We start from the raw sequence: 8,509 nt of genomic DNA on the forward strand, positions 1-8,509 counted from the left end.
TTAAAAAAGGATTTGTTGAATTGTTGGTAACTTCAATACCTTTTTGAAAGCAATAGTAATAATAATATTGCAAAAGAATAAAGAAATAACGCTTACCTTYCATTGGTAGTATTCCATTGAAATCATTACCTTCCATTGGTAGTATTCCRTTGAAAAGTTCAAAGATTCATTTATTAAAAAAAGTTGAGAAATTTAGTCATTCAAAATTTGACGAGTTTTTCTACACTTTTCTCTCTAGAAATTATTTTTGAACTTCAATTGATTTATATGATAACAAACACGACAATTTTTAAGAGTAATTTACCTGTGTTTCCTTCYTATGGATCACAATTAAAAGCCAATATGAAGTACTTTATACATTTGTTAATTCTTTCTTTTTTCTTTTTGAGATATGAGGTCTAGAACAGAAACAGGCTAACTTCTTAGAAAAAATTGCATGAGTTGGTCCAATTCCTTGGGTAAGGATCAAGATTTTGAAASTATCTTACAAAAAATATGAATCAGAYCAAAATATGTTATAATTTCATGTAATTTTCCCAACTTCTTATTGCAATTTAACTAATTAATTTTTTTAAACACTCTAACCATTTAAAAGGGAAATCAATAAATAATAGTAAAAATAAAATTTAGTCGTCCAGAACATGCCTTTGATGGGAAAAGAACCTCCTGATAAAAAACCACTGGAAAGATCAACAGTCTTGAGGGATGGGAGAGCACTTAAGTATGAAATGATGCTCTTATCGAATTTGTTCCATCGAAGACTTATACTCTTCAACTTTTTCAATCTCGATAATTTCGTGCATTCTTTAGAAAAACAACGAACTTTTATGAAACCATTTTTGTTTCTTCATATTTTTTAAGTATGCACAAGTTACCATGGCTAGATCTCCTTTTACCTTGGATACTTGGTGTGTCATTGAACGAGTTACCACTTAGATCCAACTCCTCTAGATTAGTGAGGTGGGCTAATTCTGTCACATGAACGAAAACATAATCTAATCATGTGCCGCTTTAAAGTACATTTTGAAACTAGTTTCATCCAAATATGTATGAGTGGTACTTATGCAAAAAGATTAAGGGGTCGTTTACCAAACGCTTACTCGGGTAGGTGAACACTAAGTCATATTAATGTGGTAAAGACCAAGAATCTTACCCGGTAAGAGTGAGACAAGGACCAAGACTCTTACTCGGTAAGAGTGAGACAAGGACCAAGAGTCTTATCCGGTAAGTGAGGGCGACGACTCTTACCAAAGTAAGTGTTTACCGGGTAAATTGTTGCATATGATACCGATTTGGTGGACTAAAATCTTACCCGGTAAGTAAATGATAGTGCTAAATTTTACCTGTAAACACTTACCGGGTAAATTTTTGGTAAACAGTCCCTAAGTGTTTTTATGATGTCCGCAAAACTAATCATATATTTACAAAAATTGGTGAATGTAGAAAGTAGTCACAATTTAACTTGTTAATTTTAAAGACATCAAACACATTGTTAAATGGTTTATAATGACAATATTTAAAGAATGTGACTATTTGTGTATCATGACTAAGGGGCCGTTTACCAAGCACTTACTCGGTAAGTGCCTACCGGTAAAACTTAACACTATTATTAACTTATCGAGTAAGACTCTTGGTCCTTATCTCATTCTTACTGGATAAGATTATTGGTCCTTACCATATTCATCCGGTGAGGTAATGTTACTTGATAAGCACTTACCCATGTAAGGGTTTGGTAAACGGCCCCTAACTCTTAAAACAATTATAATTTATACCATGTTACATATCCACATTTTCAATAGTATATATATATATAGTAACATGCACCTCCTAAAGATCTAGGATAACACAAACAAATCAACTACACATTTAAACTTCATTTTAACTAYTACTACTACGACATGCAAAGAAATTATAGATAAACATATAAATCTATSATCAGGGACGGACCCAGATGGTTCAAGTGGTGGCATATGCCACTGTTTCGTTTCTCCGTTGTAGTGTAAAAAATTAGAGGATCATGAAAAGGGTCACCATATCAAACTTGTTATGTGTCACCATATATATTTTGAAACTATAAGGACACAAGTTTAGAGTTAGTTTGCAATGCTTTTCTTCCACCCCACACCTGAGTTTGAATCTTGTTAATGTCATTTTCTTAAATTTTAGCTTTTTAGTTTCACATTTATTTATTTTTAAAAAAAAAAATTGTAATAAAAGACTTGAACACACGACCTCATATATGAAAAACAATGAATTAACTACTAGATCAATGATGATTTTGTGAAAAATATCCATATATTTTTTTTTCTTATAATAACATGATGTCATCGCTTGATTTCTTTTGGGTACATCTACATCTATGATGAACTAAAAACAAGATAAAGTCTATTAAGTTAATTCAAGAGGAAACAAAAATGAGAGAAGTTAGATAATCAATAGTGTAATAGATCATACCTTCAACTGGAAATGATGTTCCATACAACCTACCATTCTCACCAAGATCAAGGGATTTAAGGATTGGAAGAGCACTTAAAGATGTTATAAAGCTTTCATTGAAATTATTCCACCATAGATTTAGAATTTTTCAACTTCTTCAATAGAGAAACTTGCTCGAAGCCTGTAATACTAACGAAACATTTATAAATGCATATTCAAATAAAAAATTAACATATTCGACTGATTATTGTTTTGATATTTTTTTAACTGATTAATCATAAAAAAGTGAAAAAAGAAAAAGATGTCAAATTTGCATTTAATGGCAGACCAAAAAAATAATTGGGAATGGAAGAATATTTGTGTGTAAAGAGAAGAGATTGCATTCAAATCCGAGAGGAGCAATGCCTCTTGAATGAGTTTAACATCATATTCATTACCTTCCATATAATAGTTTCCAGAAAGATCCAATATCTCCAAGTTTTCCAAAGCTGCAAATTTGTTCAAAATACATGTATTATAAACATATAATTAAAACATGCATGTTATTCCAAATATTAATTAAGAAGGACCAAAAACATGCCAAGTGCAGGGAAGTATCCTTTCAAGTTATTGTAACCGAGATTCAAAACTCTGAGTGAAGTCAGAGCACCCAATGAGTGAATGGTCTCATTTCCAATGCTATTACGGCTAAGATCCAGTGTCTCTAGCTTCTTCAAACTCRACAACCTTCCAAGTCCTGTAAAATCGAAGAGTTATAACGTGATATCAAGGAAGGTAACTTCAAAAATAATAGTTAATAACAGAGTCAACTTATTCTACTTGGTCAACTTACAAGCACCATCCAGTCAAAAATAAATGTTCATGAATATTAGTAGAGTCAATGTACTCGCAATTCATGGTCAAACATATATATAATATCAATTTCCATGATCCATATCAAGCAAATATGGTAACTCATAATACCTATGTTCACAATATTGGTATCAAGGCAATTCCTTGACAAATTGAGACTTGTTAACTCTTTAAAATTAAGAAACACATAAATATTTAATTGACATATCCTCCTACTGGAAACCCCACCATGCTTCTCAAAGACAGGTTTGTTACATGCCCAATGGTTGTGTTGCACGTGACCCTCTCCCAATCACAACACTCGCCACCTATACTACTATCATCAACCCAACTCGGGAGAAATTTGTCCAAATCGAGATCATATGAATCAATAAGGGAAGTTTTGATTTCTAGCAGCGCCTTTCTCTCCTCTTCTATACAATCACCTTCTATTCGACAAACCATGAGAATWAGAATCGTCATCAATATCAACAACCATGATTTAATCTTACTCACACACCAACACTCCATTTTAGTTACTACAGTAACAATGATGGCTTTTTAGACACACCCACAATAAGGCTTACTTTCTCCTTTAGGGTTGGTCCTTATATAGAAGAAATAATCTTGCTAACACAATCATAATTGCAACTTGTGTGGGGCCGCAAATATCATATATTCTTCCTTTAAGAAAAAAACAAATAAAAGAAAAAGACTGTGAATAACTCTGTAGACAGAGACATTATTGACTTTCCTATAATAAACCAAAGTTTGAAATTTATTCCACATTTCTTCCATATTTTTATTTTGTCATTTTTGTTTGTCTTATGAGACAAAAATCCTATTATTCATCCTACCACAAATCCATTTAGAAGGAACTAAACCATCAATTAACATACTTTCTGAGCATCTCTCTCCCTGCAATTCTGTTCAACCATACGTACCACCACCATTCTGTCTTAATATATATTATGTATATATATATATATATAYTAAAAACCTAGGGCTGGAAGAGTTGGTATCTGAGAGAAGGGACTCTGAGAAAAGTGAAGACGATGGGCGGTGTAAAGAGYGGACAACGATGGGACGGCTAGAGGTGGCAAGGGATGGGAGGGGGAGTAGGGTTTGATCAAATTAATAGATGTAAGTAATCAAATTCTAAAAGTTTGATGGTTTATCTATTAAAATTAATACTAAAAATCATACAAGATGAAGAAGTTCAAAGATTTATCTGTTAAGAAAAAATTCAGAAATTTAGTCATTTAAAATAGGAAAATTTGATGAGTTTTTCTACACTTTTCTCTTTAGAAATTATTTTTGAGCTTCAGTTGATTAATATGATAACGAACATAACAATTTATAAGAGTAATTTACCTGTGTTTCCTTCTTATGGATCATAATGTCCCTTAAAAGCCAAGATGAAGTAGTTTATAGTACATTTGTTGCTTCTTTTTCTTTCTTTTCGAAATATGAGGTCTAGAACATAAACAAACATACTTCTTACAAAAAAATTGCATGAGTTGGTCCAATTCTTTAAGTAAGGATTAAGATTTTGAAAGTATCTTACACAAAATATGAATCAAACCAAAATATGTTATAATTTCATGTAATTTTCCCTACTTCTTATTGCAATTTAACTAATCAAAATTTTTTAAACACTCATTTTAACATTCTAACCATTTAAAAGGGAAATCAATAAACAATAATAAAAATAAAATTTAGTTGTGTAGAACATGCCTTTGATAGGAAAAGAACCTCCCGGTAAAACACCATATGAAAGATCAACACTCTTGAGAGATGGGAGAGCACTTAAGCATGAAATGATGCTCTTGTTGAAATGATGCACTTAAGCATGAAATGATACTCTTCAACTTTTTCAATMTCGAYAATCTCGTACATTCTATAGAAAAACAAGTAACTTTTATGAAACCATTTTTGTTTTTTCATATTTTTTAAGTATGCACAAGTTACCATGGCTAGATCTCCTTTTACCTTGGATACTTGGTGTGCCATTGAGAGAATTATCACTTAAATCCAACTCCTCTAAATTAGTGAGGTGGGCTAATTCTGTCACATGAACCAAAACATAAACTAATCATGTGCCACTTTAAATGTACATTTTGAAATTAGCTTCATACAAATATGTATGAGTGGTACTTATGCAAAAACTAAATTATGTCAAAGAGTACGTGTTTTTATAACGTCCGCAAAACTAATCATATATTTACAGAAATCGGTGAATGTAAAAAGTAGTCACATTTTAAATTGTTAATTTCAAAGACATCAAACATGTTTATGATGACAATATTTAAAGAATGTGACTATTTGTGTATCATGACTAACTATTAAAACAATTATGATTTATATCATGTAAGATATGCACATTTTCAATAGTTGTGAGTCCTCAAATATGATCAATCTTCAATATATCTTCAAACATCCATGGCAATCTTCTAGATTTTCAATAAAAGAAGATGAGAGAGAAAGTCAAAGTTGGTCAAACCCTATAACACSTAAATGAATTTACAATTAAGCTCATATAAGAATTACACAAAGACGAGACTATTTATAGGGTCAAACTACTACCCTTCTAAGACAAAGTCAAACTTTACACAAAGTCAAACACGATGTCTATTACAATTATAGACAATTTTATCTTTCAARACGAATACAATTTACATAGAAATTCAGTCCTAACAATAGTATATATAGAGTAACATGCACCTCCTAAAGKTCATAGCAKATTAACGATATTTATTTTCTTACATGGTTATGTTTAAGTAACCAAGTAAGCTTGGCAATGTCAAAAATCATCATTCACAATCTAACATCTTATTTGATTGCTCGTGATTGCTTTATATCAAACGAGTGAAATTAGACAAAGCAAACACACAGTGATTACTAATACTATATGTAAAGTTGGTTTTCCTGTAAGTACACATTTCACCGAGAATATTACATAATATGTAACCCACTGTGAAGTCAAAAGTCAATTTCAATCCAACACAACTTTATTATAAATTACTCCCTCTACTTGTCTTTTGGTACCGTACAATTTGTATTATATTAGAGTATGAATCACTATCCTAATACTTATTATAACACGATATAAATATTTCTTGAATTTCCAACAAACTTTGAAGTTCCCATGTAAAACCTAAATTTTGTAGTCAAGAGATTTATATAATGATTACATATGAATATGTTATGAAGTGAATAAAGGGAAACGATGTTGAAATTTCTTCGATTTTTTTGAAGTGAATAAAGTGAGAGTAAGGGGACGTTTATCAAACACTTATCCCGGTAAGTGCTTACGGGTAAAATTTAACACTATTATATACTTACCGGATAAGATTTTAGTCTACCAAAACGACATAGTATACAACAATTCACCCGGTAAGCGCTTACCATAGTAAGAGTCGTCGCCCTCACTTACCGGGTAAGACTCTTGGTCCTTGTCTCGCTCTTACCGGGTAAGATTATTGGTCTTGACTATATTTTATCCGGTGAGGTAATGTTACTTAGTAAACGCTTACCCAAATAAGCGTTTGGTAAACGGCCCCTAAATCCATTGTTGAATATCATCCCTTCCAAATCTCGATTCAGGTTGGTTTCTTAATCGATTTCATTAAATGATTTTATCATTGTTATCCAATGTTCTTGAGTTCGATAGCAACATAAATAGCTTTCCATCCTCTGTCCAAGGTGGCTATCAACCAATGGCATACAGCCTTCTAGCCATCCACTCAATCCGAAATCCCAACTACTCGACTTGTATCAACATACTAAACAATAATATCAAGTGAATCCAAGCTTAAATATGTAAATTTTACCTCCAATCGACAATCTTGGGGTAGGGGTGAGCATTGGCGGGTACCCGCCCTATTTGACCGGAACCGACGGTTCTTGAGATATTGGAACCGGTTAGAGCGGTTCTTGAATTTTTGTAACCGGAACCGGTTCCGGTGCCGGGTACCTGCTTCCTAAAATATTAAAATTTTGTTATTTAGGAAGAAAAAATAAAACATTACCAAAACACTAAATAAATAAACAAGAATACAAATTATATGGAATAATGGTTACAAATATTGTTTAACGATTACAAACCATAATAGACTAATAGTAAATGTTGAAAGTTTAACTATTACATACTATAATAGTAAAGGTTCAAAGTTTAATGATTACATACTATAATTGTAAAGGTTCAAAATCTAATGATTACATACTACGAATCTAATTAAACACACAATTTGAAAAAATACGAATCATTTTATCTCAAATTCTGAATCTAGAGTTCTAAGTTCTTGACCTAATTTAAATTTAGTATTAAAAAAATTTAATTATTTTTTTAATTGAAAAATACCGGGTACCCGGTCTCGAACCGGTTCCGGCGGGTACCCGGCGGGTAACGGTTTCGAAAAATTGAAAACCGGAACCATTCTCAATCGGTTCCGTATTTTAGGAACCGGAACCAGAACCACTCATATCGATTGTGGTTCCAGAATCGACAGTTCCAAGGCAGTTCCAGTTCTGCAAGTGGGTACCCGGTTCCGCTGCTCACCCCTATTTGGGGGTGGGTTGAAGAAACTTTGAATTTCGATCTCAACTTAGAAACTTAGAGTTTCGTTTTTTATTTCTTCCTTGGTTTTTTAAGTATATATTTTCAAAACTTGAAATGAATTTGAATGCGAGTCATTTGGTGTATTTATATATGGGTGATTATCGAACCATTTTCGTTGTCCTTCACATATGCACAAAGACGCTAGTGAGAAGGAAGAAATAAAAAACGAAACGGGACAGTTGTTGCTTAGAGTGGACGGAGGGGCCATATCGATCTCATACCATTTATCAAGGCCTTCTTTACCTGATGCATTGGTCACCTGTGATGTAGCCGTGCATTTCTTCTCTAGTGGTGGTCCACATTCATATCTCTCATTGGTATAGGTACTAAGTTGTGCTTTTATATTTGGGAGTCTTCCTGATAGATTATTGTAAGAAACATTAAAATAAGCAAGATAATTCATCTTAATTAGTTCTGATGGAACTTTGCCACTTAAACCATTGTAAGAGAGGTCCAAGCTCTCTATATTCTCAAGATTTGAGAATTACATTGGAATGGTTCCTGTCAACTGATTGTGAGACAAATTCAAAGAGTGAATTTGGGTCAATAACCCTAGTTCTTTTGGGATTTCACCAACTAGTTTATTACATGATAGATCCAGTCCCACCATCAAATCGTGAA

At 32.5% G+C, this 8,509-nt stretch overlaps 1 pseudogene; it reads right to left on the reverse strand.

The window, feature by feature from the left end:
- Positions 1-3,766, reverse strand: part of LOC112504180 — a 5,781-nt pseudogene extending 2,015 nt beyond the window's left edge.
- Between the last annotated feature and the right edge of the window lie 4,743 nt (positions 3,767-8,509).

The sequence above is a fragment of the Cynara cardunculus genome, unplaced genomic scaffold (assembly GCF_001531365.2).
Source record: "Cynara cardunculus var. scolymus isolate 2C unplaced genomic scaffold, CcrdV1 Un_Scaffold_4845, whole genome shotgun sequence".
NCBI lineage: Eukaryota > Viridiplantae > Streptophyta > Magnoliopsida > Asterales > Asteraceae > Cynara > Cynara cardunculus.